The sequence below is a fragment of the Emydura macquarii genome, unplaced genomic scaffold, assembly GCF_026122565.2.
Source record: "Emydura macquarii macquarii isolate MOO-44397 ecotype Brisbane River unplaced genomic scaffold, CSIRO-AGI_Emac_v2 contig_2636, whole genome shotgun sequence".
Taxonomy (NCBI): domain Eukaryota; kingdom Metazoa; phylum Chordata; order Testudines; family Chelidae; genus Emydura; species Emydura macquarii.
The window spans coordinates 2,484,091-2,499,222 of record NW_027132773.1 but is presented as its reverse complement, the minus strand read 5'-3'; positions in this window follow the sequence as shown (position 1 = coordinate 2,499,222).

Here is a 15,132-nt window from a genome sequence, read left to right as displayed (position 1 = left end):
AGACTATATTCTACAAGACATTTACTTTTTGATTCTGGTAATGTCACTGCTTATATTATATCACTTCAACTTCTCAAAAATGGAAGCAGCCACTTGAATTTGCCTCTGGCAGTAGAGGAACATGGTCAACAGAGACTCTTTGACAAGTGATTCAGCCAGCTGAAGCATTACCTGAGACTGGGCTCCAGCCTGACAGGTTAAACAGCGGTCCCCACAGTTCTCAGGGGGAATAGCAAAAGGCATCTGGGGTTTAGGGCATTCTGCTCTACTCAGGAGCAGAATCCTCGGTATTGCAGGCTGGAGGTAACTACATGGTGCTGCAAGGGGTTAGTGGCATCAGAAAAAGAGTTGCAGGATCCAACCATTACTGCAACAAATGGTGACTTACTCCCAGGGTCCAGTGCCAGCAATGGAGGGGAAGGGTGGATCCTACACAGATACGATTCCCAACCGCAAAGTTCAGATCTCAGTCCCAGTCTGAACTTTCCCAAAATGTAAAGGAGTTTGTGCTTGGCTTTTTTTGGGGGCCCAGCTCTAGTCTCGAGAAGCTTGGATCAGAATGTGGGGAAGTGCATTCCCCCACCCCGCAGCTTCTCTTTCATGCAAGGTGAAGAACAAGTGCCGATGAATCATGAAGGATTCAAGAGTGTAGGGGCAGCTCTCTGGTGCTGCTCAAAGCAGTAGCCTGTGAAGTAACAGCAGCCTCAGCATAGCAATGTGGTGCTATTCAAAGCCTTGGCCAGCAGGGAGTACTGCAAGCTGGTAAGATAACAGCATCACAGGGTGTTAATGGCAATGATGGTTTTCAACAGGTATTTGGGAAAGAAAAAGGCGAAGAATAAAATATTGCCCAATACCGTAAAGGAAACAGAGCAATGACATGATCTAATCCATGTCATTTTAACGTATCAGTGGGTATATACAAATGTTCAGTTGTTTTATTTGATAGCATAGATAGAATGAGGTTAATTTGTCCCTTTAATAAACTAGAGAGGTTTAGACATGTTAAATCTGTTAAGGTAATAAGCTATTTTACTAATATGATAATCTTGGAAAGATCATTTCTGTTTGATTTCTGGGCAGCTGATATTTGGTGGAAAAATATGAAAATCCAAGTAGTGTGAAATCAATGAAACAAGAAGGGATTACTGAAGTATAATTACATGGATGCATTTGAGGAATTACTGAGGAATTCAGAGTATCAAAATGAACATTCTGACAGAGGTACTGAACTGTTTGTCATACTTCATTTCAGAATTTATCCAGGTAGGAAAGTTGATTGGACAAATATATTAAAATCAACGGAAGAAAAGTATGAGAGCTTTTATACTGTTATGTATGAGGCAATAGTAGATCGTTAACCCAGGTTAAAGAAAAAGATACTGGAGTGATTAGTTTTAATCACTGGGAGGCATGTCCAGAAAGGAGAAGATTTTGAAGTGTGACAATTCTAGAAGCCCATGTCTGCTTGCTGCATAGCACCTTCAGCTATCCGAGGAATGATGCGCTAGCTGTGCAAGAGCAAACAGAGCATCCGTCGGCTCAGCAAGAAGAAGGTGCTGAACATCTCAGGGGTTGGTAGCAGAGTCTTGAGTCAGAGCCTGAGTTGGGCTGAGAGGAATATGTGATTTGATTGCAAAAGGCTGAAAGGGCCATTACATGGCTGCCTCTGAGGGAAAAATATCCTTTGAAAATAACAGTTGTATACACAGCTCAGGTCAGCAGCAGCTGTAGAGGTAAATTTGAGCTGGACAGGACTCATACTCTGTGATCGAGGAAGTGGTGGCTATCACATGATTGTAAGACTTTACCAACACTTTTAATTAAAATTCTACTGTTTACCAGTGTCAAGATAGACACAATTTTAGGCTAGATGCATCCCAGTTTCAACCAGGGTGGAGAACTCTGCTGAAGGAAAGCTTGGCATAAGAGGGTTTGCATCAGGGTCACACAGCTGCAACCTCCCTTATAACAGACAGACTCCCAGGAAGCTAGCACAGCCTGAAAAGTGAGTAGAATTAAACAGGGCGGGGTACGGTCAAAGTGGTCTGGGGATGAATGGATTAAGGATCTGATACAGTTCCTATTTAAAACAATGCCAAAACTCTCATCACTGTAATGGAAAGGATTATGCCCTATGTGCATTCCCACTGCATTTTCTGTAAGTAGAAATCCTATGTAGCTGCTGGAGGAAATTAAAGCTATGTCTCCTGATCTCCCCAGGTTGTGAGTTTCTCCTCTGCCGGCAGGGTGAATCTCGCCTTTTGTGTACACATGAGAATCTACTGGACTGAGTCCAAGGGCCTGACCCAAATCTCATTGAATTGAGTGGGCTTTGGATCAGTGCCCAAGTGATAGTACACCTCATAATGGGCTGTAACAAAACATGCAATGGAACTGAATAAAAACAAACATGAAAACACTTATGAAAATGAACTGTGTGCATCTCTCTCTCTCTCTCTCTCTCTCTCTCTTTCCTTTTATTGTTAAATGTTGCCACCCACCACAACCCATCTAATCCGTAGGTAGCTAAATCGCTGTTGCTGAGAGAGAAGAAGGGACTTCCTGATTTTTTTCTGTGGTTTTTTTTCTAATGTTTATTATATTTAATATTTTTTACATGTTGGTGCTAAGCATATAAGGTGCAATTTGTAAAACTGTTTGTATCTGCTACTCCAAGTCTTTAAAATTTCATAAGCACAAACATGCCTTGTTCTTTCCCCGAGCAGCCCGATTTCCAGTTCGGGTGTCTCAGCACATACAGTCTTAAGTATCAGATAATTAGCTTTAAACACAGAATTTAGCTTAATTGACATAACTTCAGCATAACTGAGGTCCGAAAGCTGTAACGCTCTGTTCAGGACACCTGGAGCTGTGAGCCACTGCATTACCCCTGTGCCTTAGCAAGAATGAGCTTTACTGGAGACTAGACTGCATGTCAGCTCCCTGCCCCACCAGTCTGTCCATCTGCCCCAGCAAACTCCTCAACACTCTGCCAGTCTTTACCTTACCTTGCATTCAACAATCAGTGAACCCCAGTTCCCAAGATCCCCAGAGACATGTCTCTGCAGTGTTCAGTCCCTCTCACTGGACACTCACAGGAATGATTAAGTCTGCTGCCTCCAAACACCCAGTGTACACACCAACCCACTGGGTTAGCTGAGGACTCACTCTGTACTTCAGTATGACAGCAGTGATATGGTTTATAGTAAAGCAAAGAATAAGTTTATTAACAAAGAACAGAGGTTTAACTGATACTGAGCAAGAGAAAAAGAGGCAGGTATGGTTACAAACAAACAAACACTACGAAACACACTTTCTAGAGACTAAAAATTAATTTTAGCAAGATATGGTCTTTGCCCAAGCTGTTTTCTCATATCAAGTTACCAGCATATCTAGCCCGCTGGACCAGGAGATCCAACTTTCACAGAATCAGAGGGTGTTGTCCCCTTTGTTCCTTAAGTGATGCATAACTAGAATGTCTTTTTGCGCCCCCTTAGATTTTTCCAACGTCCATTGTCTTTGTCTCAAGAGCCAGGAATACTTCCTAGGGATGGGGAAGGGTGCAGAGTCAGACCCTTCATGTGCTCAATAAATTGTTTCCTCTACTACTTGTTAGCTTGATTGCTTTGTTTACCTTACATGTAAATGTCCTTTCATTGTTCTCTGCCTGTAATCAAGCCAGTCTGACAGGTAAATCTATATTCCTTTGTCTAGGGCAGACTTGATTTATACACAGCCTCCAAAGCATGTTTTAAGAACTTATTTCCAGGAAACGTATATAATCCTTTATACACAACCCTAATGCACATCATGATTTCCAGAACCAGCATGTACCAGTTTATATATAATACCTTACATAACACATCCTAGGTACATTTTATGACACCATTATGCTGAGGGTAGTGACCATGTCAGGTCTGATATGAGTTACACTATAGTGGGCACTGAAGAACTCTTAGGGTCACAAAAGTGTAATAGACTGATCGTATGCTCACACTGATTTATGCTTGCACAAAGCTACCAGTATCTGCTCACTAATGTGGTAGAGGTACATAATTATCTGTATTTCAGACCATTACTGTCCACATGCATGAAAAACCATTCTGGTATCATTGTGCTTCAAGTCAGCTCATCTATGCTAATGTACTCCATCAAATCAACATCCCCCCAGGGCACTAGTTTGAGCACTGTATAGAATAATTATACAATGGGTTGGAGGCAAATGTTTGTGCAGTAGTCATCCTGGACAGCCAGCTGTATTGTCAGTACTGTTCCTCTATGCATGTAGCATACATATATTTATAATATTAGAGACTATTGCGTGGAAATGTTTGTGTTTTATTCTTCAGTGCGGACTGGCACTTATTGAAATTTTCATTAAACATGCAAGTAAACCCACAATTACAGTGTGAAATGAATGCCTAATTTAAAAACATTTTTTAATGTGTTATGTGGGTGATTTGCTGCCATTCCTTTCTAGTTTTATTAAATCAAATTTGCGGACACAACCAGCCATATTTAAAGCTGAGGGTGTAAAAATCTGCATTTATAGATTTTTTAAAAATACTAATAATGTATTAATAAAACTTTCTGGAAACTTTAGCAGGCTGTTATGATCCAGCCAAATTTTATGTTTTAAAAAAGTCTGTGAAGTATAATTTTTGGCAGGTAATTTCCGACATCATATATTCAGCAGGTCAGAGTAAATACAACAAATGAGGACTGTCTGCCCAGATGTATGTAAAGTACGAAGCTTGTTATCTGAATCACAGGGCTCACTTTCAGATTTCAAAGGTTATCTTGAGGGATTCCATACTCTCAGTCTTTTCATTCCTTCAAGTTCCATTATCTTCTGTCCCCAGTAAAACTCAGCAATCAGCAGCAGATGCCACAGTCTTATGTTAAATTTGATACCATCACACAAATTGTGCTCCCCTATATGAATCCCCCTCCCAACAAAAAAAGCCAATTCTGCTGAAATGGGAGTTTCATTAGATCAGTTCTGAATTAACTTTATCTTGAAATGAGTGTGTTAATAATGGGAAAAATAGTTTCTGCATATTAATATCATATTTTATGTAATCACAAAATTCAATACTGTATTCATAATGGAGATGCAGATTCCCTGCATAAAGCTTCTGCTTTCACAAAACTCAATGAAGTAGAAAATCATTCTGAGGTTAAACAATGATCACCAACTAAAACCTTTAGTCTGAATCTCTAGATTTTGAATGCACTAAGAGTTATGAATGATTGAGTCACGTAATTTGCTATAGTTTACAAAGCACTAAGAATAACTTGGTTGAAAAATGTGTAAGAGACTTGCATTTTTAGCTTATTGTTTCTTTCTAAACAGGCAGTAGAATGTGTGTGTGAGAGAGAGAGAGAGAGAAAGAAAGCGAGAGAGAAGGTTTTTTTCCTGGCATTTCAATCAAGTTTTCATTTGTTAGGAAAACATTTTTAAACTGTAATTACCATGCTGATTTGTAGTAATGTATTCTTCATCTGGGGAGAAATCACTGAGTTTAGCGCATTTATAATTCTATCGTGCTGTGGTTGTGGGATGAACTACTTTATTTAATCTATGTTACAAAAATCACTAATCTTTTGGGTCTGAGATTTTTACACAAAGTTAAAAATTGGGCTCGTTGAAACTTTTTTGATGGTTTTTTTTACAGGACAAAAAGGGAAGAAAGTTTTTAAAAAATAGAGACAGTAAGGAGAAAAAACTTATCTCGTTTATTTTTTCCCACTGGAAAAAAAAAAGTTGAAATAAAGTAAAGTGAGAGGTAGTAATGGGCGGAAGCTCACTTTTTTACTACTTTCTGCTGGAAAAGTTAAAAAAGCTCTTCCCCACCCACACTCAGACTCTCTTTCACTTTTTACTTTGCCCCTTTATTTCACATGAAGGAAAAAAAGGGGGGCTGGAATAAATAAGTGAGAGAAGGGGGGGAATGAAATTTAAATTAAATTTTTAAGCAAAAATTAAAATTTTCATTTTGAAAAATCTTTGTTTGAAATTTTTTGTCAAAAAGTGAAAAATTTCACAAGAAATAAAGCTTTCTTTTGAATTTTTTTTCAGAAAGGAAAACCCAAAATTTCAACCTGCTCGAGTTCAATTCAAGAGAAAAATATTGTTCTCTTGAATTGGTTGCTTGAAACATGATTTAAAGATGTAGATCTGTAAAGGTACAGGATACTAAATGATATAACTGTTCTTTATGTACTGTATGTAGAATTATTTATAGCCATTACAATTATATAAAAGTGTATACACATCTCAAATATTAGGGGTTTTATGGAATTGTAATCATTAGTTCAAGCATGAAATGTATGCCAGATAAAGTGTTTGGCTTTCTATAATGTATACATTTTAATTAATACAATTGTTATATTAAAATACTTGGAGATGTGTAATATTGTTAAGTCCAGACAGTTTGCTTCATGCTGTACAAGACGCAAAATATGATGACCTCGCATCCAGTCTCTACCCGCTCTCCTGGCACAGATCTGGACAGCATACAGAGAACTCAGGTGTGTATGGGGGAAATAGTTCTGTGAAGAGGGCTGAGCCCCAAGGCTCTGTGGAAGATCTACTTGACCTCTCTAAACACAGATATACTGGGGCACAGTTTGGCTCATTATAAATGTTATGGTCTCATTTTTTGTAGAAGGGAGTCTTTAGGGGAGATCTGAATGAAGTGTGGGTAGCGGCTTGGCAGACAGGAATAGAGAGCGCATGTGGGAAAAGGCACAAAGACAGCTGAGGGAGAAATAGGCCAATCAGCTTATTAAAAAATATATCCATCTTGTTCAACATCTGATGTTATCATATTAAAGAGACATCAGAGAAGTAGAAAATGTTTATCTTGTCTTAGGGTTCTATACAGTGCCTACCTCTGTGGTATCTTTAGGAATGTAAATAATATGTCTTTAGGAATGTAAATAGTATTAAAATTCATGGCATTACTGAGTGGGTTTCGGAGGGGGAATTTAACATGGAGAGGGAATTTGTGTAGGAAGATAAGAGAAGACAGGAAGGTGAAGCTGGTTTGGAAGGGTGAGGAGAAGAGCTCTGGAAACAGAAAGGGGGATGTTGAAATATGTATACATACAAATATTAAAGGATGTACTTCTCAAACGATCCTAAGCAGGCAATTACTGGTGCCATGAACAAATCACTCCTGCTTATCTCTTGTGACTTAGGATGTGGTGAGAATCTCTATTGGGAATGAGAGCTTTGTTTTGTACAGTTGGGAGGGAACATCACTACTCTTTATGAAAACAAGTATTTATATTCAGCATTGCCATCAGGAAAAAAATGATGCCAGAAAGGTACATACTATTACAAATGTAATTCAGATCTTACTGTATACTTTTTTGAAAAGTAAATAGTCTGAAATATGATATTATCAAGATAGGGGCCAAATGACTGGGGAAAAAGGACAGAATGAAAAAGCACAAGGAGGATGAAAGGAGGGCAGAAGATTTAAGGATAAATCCTGCTCTTGGAGGTGCAGATATTGAAAATTGAAAACAACATAAGAAACCCCATAAACTAATGTGGAACCTGTGTAATGTGGGTGGATCAGAGAAGACTTCACCATGGCACATGGATGTGCCGGCAGTATGCACAGCTAATGTGATGAGGGATGCATTACAGTCAAAGGGGAAAAGGAATGTGGGGTGGTCCACAATCCAGCAAAAATATATGTTACTATCCACAGCAGATATAGAAAGTATACTGTTCCTGGTGAAAGGAGCAGTAAAAAGGACCTCACAGAACTTGTGTGGACCTGTAAGGGGAGACACTGCCCTGCTACTATATTCTTAGTTTCGATACGTGTGCAGTCACATGCCGTTATTGAAACTGATCAAAATGTTTGCTATAAAGTGAGGATTTAGGACCAGATTTTTAGGCACCTAAAGACCTTTAAATATTTGGCCCTTAGCCTATAGAGCGAAGGAGTAGATTTTAGCACAGTGGGTGTTTTATATAGAAAATATACCACAGTGTAAGTAAAGGCTGTAATTCCAGTTTGGAGTCTGATAACAAACATTGGCTTTTATTTACCTGGTTCATTCGGTCACCAAAACACCTTGATTGAAATTACTACCTTAGTAAAACTGGTGATGCATTATTTATGACATGATACTTTAATTGAAACTATACTAAAATCATAGCTTCATATAATGTTTTATGAAGAGAAAGTTATGGGTCAAGATAGTCCTCTCCTCAGCCCTTCCCTCCCACTGAGAAACCCACAGGAAATTTCATGAGGGTCCACTTTGTAGAGTTTCCAGAGAGTCATCATTCCTTCAGGCAGAAGGGATGGTGCAAGAGGCATGGTCTCCCAACCCTGCCATCCTGGGATCCATGTTGAAAGGAAGCCTCAGTGGCACAAATGCCGTGGTGTCTGCTGTGTTGTGGTTTCTTCAGGATGAATTCCTTATGACCATGCAGTAGTAGCCACAAAGAGGATCAGCAGGCATTAATGGTGCTTCCACGGGTCAACAATACAGCAAACAGCACCTGGTCCCTAGCATCATCCCCCAGTTCCAATCCTTTACGCTGCCCCCAAATAACACACAGGGACTAGCAACTGGGGATAGGGGGAAAGAGCTAATGCTGTAGAGTGGCAGATGTCCAAGCATACTAACAAACCTATCATCTGATAGCGAAACAGAAGTGCAAAGCACATAATAATAGAGAAGTGTCTAAATTCCAGATTGCCACCCACTAGCTATTTCAACTCTGGAATTTACAGCCAAACCCACCCCTCCACACTTACTTGATGAAATCCATGCTGTCTACTGGAGGGGGTCGGGGGTTTCCTGACAACACAGTATATATCTAAAATGCTGAACAAGTTGGGAAAATATTTAATGAGTTAATCCTATACTGCAAATGAAATTAATTTAACTGCATATCTTCAATTCCATTTTATGGACTAAAAAGCCAAACTGTTACACAAGCTGAATTTTTTTCAGCCAATGATCTTTTCAGGAAAAATGATAGTACAACTAAAAAAAACCATACATCCAGTCCTGCAATACTTTTAATATTTGTTGTACAGAGTTGGTCAAAACAATTTCAATGGAACAGTTTTCTGGCAGAAAATGCAGCTTTGTTGAAATTGAAATGTTTCACAGGAACATGTTAATTCATTGAAATTCTATAGCAAAAAATGTCAATGTTTTGTTTTGATAATACTGAAATATTTTGATTAGATCAAAACATTTCATTTTGACTATCATTTTGATTCATTTTGTTTCTTTTATATTATATTACAATATTATTTTAATATTTTATTATACTATGTAACATATTTAATATTTTAATATACTATACAAGTCAAAAATGATTTTAATGGTTCTGAATTAAATTTTCTTCTGAATGTTTGTTCCACTGAAATTCCAATTTTTTGTTATAATTCAGAACATTTTTTTTTCAAAATTTCAGCATTTCCCACAGAACAGAAATTCCAGTTTCTAATCAACTCTAATGTCATGCAATATTTACACTATAAACACACAACACTAATTAGCTCAATAGTAGCTCTAAACACTAAAGCCTTAGATGTCGTAGTTGTGCTTGATTAGTTACTGGCACTCTTGTCACCAAGTCTGTATTGAACAATTCCTATCATAGAGTTAGGGGGCATAATGCTATCGGAAGTATTATTGTTTGCATAAAACTAAGTTCCTGACCACATGTAGCCATTGAAAAATCCCATTGCACTTTTTGAAAAGAACGAGGTTTGTCTCAGACAAATTATAACAATGTAATGTCCTTTAATAACATACTGGATTTTTGGTCCAGTAACTCAGAAATGAGCACCCCCTACTGAACAACCAGCATTATTTCCTACAGCATTTTTGTTTTTTTCTCGGTTTCCTATGCCATAACCTGCTTGCTTTGTGAGCCCTGATAAGATTACAACATGAAATGATATGGCTGTCAGCAGCCTTAAACACCCAGACTAGATGGTATGATGTGCTCCATTTTATCTTTAAGATCTTAAGTATCGAGCCTGACGGATCATTTCATTGAGCCAATTCTAATGCAGAAAGCCATTATTTCCTGTGATTACAGAACAGGTAAGAATGAATAACAAATAAGTGTTCTCCAAACACAGACAAACATATTTAAAAGTAAAAAGGCAATCTTTGAATAAAAAACAAATAGCATATGCTAACCCCCTACGGAAAGGCACTTAGTTATAGGGGGGTTTGAGGATCCCTGGAATTCATTTTTTTAAACTCCATGTTACTGGGACAAGAGATTGTAAGTCCCTACCACAAATTTATAGTTTATTTTTATGTTGTCATCTAGCTATCTACAAAAAAGAGAGAGAGAGAGAGAGGTTAATCTCTTTAGACACTGCCTAATTAACATACATTTGCAAATCCATCAAATTTATCATTTTATTTTGACATCAAAAAAGGCACCATTTCATTTTTCTGAATAAAGAAAGGGAAATATAACTCTGTAGCTTGGCTTATATACACTCAAAGATTTAAGTCAGTGTTTCTCAACCTGGAGGGCTGCAAACCCGTGGGACGGGGGGAGGGAGTTGTGAGACTGGCTTAGGGAAGTCATGGACTCAGGCTGTCAGCCCCAGGCAGTGGGGCTTGGGTGGCTTCAGCCCCCTACCTTTTCAAAACGTAAGTTCCACTTTTACTTGCGATGGGTGAGATCCATGGTGGGACTTAGGTGTTGCAACAGTGAGCATCACAGCACCTAACTTTTAGGCACCTAGAAAAATCACAGAAACTTCTCTGCAATCCACAAAGCCAGAGTTAGGTGCCTTGGCTCCCTATAAAAGGGGAGTGAGGGGTACCTTAGAATGTGATCCACAAAAGCCAGCATGCAGAGCTGCTGATACAAGCCAATGGGACATGCTGACAAGGGGGGTTTGGCCCCACGTCTCCCACAGAGAGGCACCTAACCCAGGGTTCAGGGAGGCACCTATCTCTGCTTGCAATCCATGGATAGGAAACCCCCCCCCCCCCCCACACACACACACACACACACCCTCTGGAAGTCAGGCAGCTTAGGCACCTCAAGCATTTCTGATATAAATGAGTTAGCAGCCTGCCTCGCTCCAGACAAAAGAGGAGGGTGGGGGTGCTGCCCTTAAAAATCCTGCGGTTAGAGCACTCCCCTGGGACAGAGAAGACTCAGGTTCAATCCTTTCTCTTTACCAGAGGGCTAGAAAGGATTTGAACAGGGCTCTCACACAGGAGTGTTCTAACCACGGAGCTACATGCTAGTCTGAGATAACGGCCTTCAGTCTCTTCTCTTGAAGCTGTTCCACTGTGAATAAATAATTAAAGAGTGATTGGAGCAGGGGCACTGGGCCAGTAAACCACTGCCCTACAGAGTCACTTTCACGCTTTGTCTTCCTCCCTGCTCTTCTTCCTCCCCTCAGTGACTGTTCTATTGTGGATAAGCACTTAAATAGTTGTTGGGCCAGAGAGAGAGAATGGCTCTCTAGCCCAGTGGTTAGGACACTGAGGTAGGAGACCCCGGTTCCACTCCCCCTGCTCCAGTCACTCTATCATTATTTATTCACAGCAGAACAGCTTCAACAGGAGAGAATGAAAGCCTTCCCCCATGTCAGAATATCCCAGGGTTCAGTGGTTAAAGCACTGCTCTGAAAGATATGAAACCCCTCCCCTTCAAATCCTTTTTCCATCTCAAGTAGAGAGGGGAGGATTATACCTGGGCCTCTCACTGGGCTGAAAGTTATGAGGTGGGGAGAATGCACACACCCTGGATTTCAAACGGAACCTGATCCGGTAGGGGCTGATGTGGAAGGTAGGTGTCCAGGTGCCTACAGGGAGGTAGCAGAGCACATGCACAGAGGCAAGAACGTAGGTACCTAGGGAACATTTACTCTGAAAATTTAGCCTCCATATGAGCTTAGGCACCTGCCAGGTTCAGTGGGAATTTTGTGAATCACAGTGAAGCCAAAACTGGGACTTTGGTGCCTAAACTTCAGACATAGGCACCTACTTCTGGAGTTTAGGCACCTAAGTACCTTTGTGGATCTGGACCTATATCACCTAAGATGATCCCTTCCACCTGTAGTTACCATAGTTACTGGTTAATAGCAATTGTTGCACTTTAGTGCTCAATTTCTTTAACATCAGATGAAATCATCAGTATCACAGATAACTACATTGTATTCCCCATTGTCAGGTCCTTTCCTGCTGAAGTTTGCCAGAAGATTGCAAATCAAGCTTACCATATATTACTGACATAGTTTCCATGGTGAAGAACCACAAATTATAGGTACAGAGAACTGATTTCACATGTCACTGGAATTAAGCCTTGCAGAAGGTATAATCTGTTTAGTAGTATTTAACAATCTAATAATTTGAGATCAGAATTGAATAATTTTTTGTTCAATTGCAGACCATAGCAAGAGATCTCAGTAAACTGAGTCCTGTTGCCCAGATTGGCAATGGAGGTAAGATGCTGGGTAGAGCTAGTAGAAAAACAAATTTGTCCCTATTATTTTTCCCCCGGCCCCAAATCTTACAAATAAGTGCAATAGGACATTATTGCCTACAAATGGTTACCTTTATTTTCAGCTTCAAGAGCCAGAACCAATCTCTAACAGTGAAGTGCCTTCTTGCACTGATTCAGGAATGACTCAGAAGGAAGCATGTCAGTTCATGAGTCACCACATTACCTTCCCTGGAACATGTGTTTTATAACCGGTGTCTCCCATCTCAATAATGACCAGGCCCAGCCTTACATAACTTGTGAGCACTGATGAGATCACAGCAAAAAGTGGTGTGGCTATCAACCAGAGATATAGTTAAAGCCTTTTCAGCTTCTTTGAAGTTTCAACACCAAAATACTTTGTACACTACATTTTTGTTTTTGATAATGAAAAGCAATGCTTAAGCTCTGGTGTGAGTTTGTAAGGCTTGAAAGACTATGCAGATAAAACACTATTTATATTGCATCAGAATGATTATCATGATAATAACCAGGCAAGGGGTTATAACCTTGGTAGATTTACAAAAACTATTATTTAGACCCTGGGGTAAAAAACTGTGGTCTATAATTCTTAGAAAACTGGAAGGTCACATGGTACTGTTTCTTCCTCCTTACTTCCAGTTGTGTCTAGAGGCATCCAAACTTTGCAAAGAAGCACAAGGACACCTATAAAACAGCTGGAAATGAGGAAGAGCTAGCATCTATAAGGGCCATGGCTGCATAAGAGAAGGGGAGGAAACAGGAACTGCCTTTAGAGAGCTGCTTCTAGCTAGCCTCACCTTGTCTGTGAGAGGACTTTAGACTATCCAAGCGCTGTCCTCAATTTGATATCCCTTTCCTAAACAAATGTTCCTTGTGTAGATAAATATTTTTTGTTTTAGTGTGGGTCAGATTTTCTGACTCTGCTTTCTTAGTAAGGAAAGGATAAAAAAAAAAAAAAAAGCAGCAGCAATTAGATGATTCTAAACTAGCTAAGTTAGAATTTGGAGCAGCACCAGGTATATCAAGCAGGAGATCTACCCCCAAGGATGGGGTGTAGGGAAGAAAGAAGAGGATGAGCTTGAGTGCAGACATACCAGGATCCATGTCAACTGTCCAGTGCTAAACTTGCTAATTTGAACTAAGGAACCAGGAAAAGAAAAGTTACTGGGAGGTGAGGGGAGGCAGAGATGGGTCACAGTGATAGAGCCTTTTTCGAGCGTCAGCTCTCTCAGTTTGGAATGGGAAAAGAAGAAGAAAAATGGGGAAAAGAGGAAGAGCCTTTACTCATGCAAGTGCCTCTCCAATGAGAAAGAGAACTTCTATGTAAACTCTATTCCTTCCTTTGACACTCTGTTGCCTGAGCTGTCCTCTTGAATATCAAGAGCAATTTTTCAGTGGCCTCTGCCTTTTAGTATCCTGTTTGATTTCCTCAGGGCAGGAATGGGCTAATGCTAGAGCGTGCACTAGGAACCTCTTGTGCTTTCCCAATGGACATCATTTCAATCGAAGCGGTGAAAAGCTGAGGCAGAAGACACTCTGCTGTCTGAAATCTGGCATTGGACAGTTGACATGGATCCTGGTATGTCTGCACGCAAGCTCATCCTCTTCTTTCTTCCCTATACCCCATGCTTGGGGGTAGATCTCCTGCTTGATATACCTGGTGCTGCTCCAAATTCTCTTCCAATTCAAGGAAGTCCTTAAAGAGATGACCTTTAAATCTGATGCTTTGGCTTTCCTCTGGAATATACCTGCTGAGGCTCTGTCTCTCCTCTCTATACCTCACAGACACATCCCTTGCCTCCTGCTTTTGCTTAATTCTTTCTGCTGTGTTCTAATTATTCAAACTTGGGGAGGAGACAGTGTACCTTCTCCAAGTGACCCCCAGCTGGTGCTTCTGAGTATCTTAGAATCTCTTGTAATTCTTTGCTCCTTTTATCGAAGAGGGACCTCACTCCTGTCAATTTGTTAAAATCCTATTGTCTTCAGAAAAGATACTAATTAAAGGAATCTGAAGGATGAGTACTTGGCTAGACTACTAAAATGCCTTGTGAATGTCCTCTTGTCACTGCAAACTAATCCTTCATATGTCACAGAGCTACTAGTTCTTTTGCCAAGATATTGCTATGAGAAATGTTGAGACCAAAGGCATTATCAAGGGATGGGTTTTTCTGGTGTCACGTATCTTCATGTAGTTTAGCCACATTAGAAAATATACCCTTACAATCAAAGACTCACATTATGGAAGGATGTGGAATAGCGACACCTCAGCTGTTTAGTGGCTTAAGCTTTCATGAGAGAGACCATCAACAAAAAAGTAACTATGTAAAGGCTTTTGATTTTCTAATTAAAAGGGTTATTGTATCTTGATTTCCCATAGCTTGAATTGTTAGAACTGATTAGTAAAGGTTGATTAGTAAAACTATTAAAACTTAATAGGATTAAAACTTTAGCTGATGGTAATTGAGTCTTTGAATTATTCATTGCAAATAAATTGTCTGACAAATTAGTCCTCTTTTTCCTGCTTTTGAACCAATCACAAACTGATCCTAATTTCTATGATTTTATAACTATTCTGTAAATTATTCCTGAATATTTGCCAAACAAATATGAAAAAAATAATTTTCAGCATA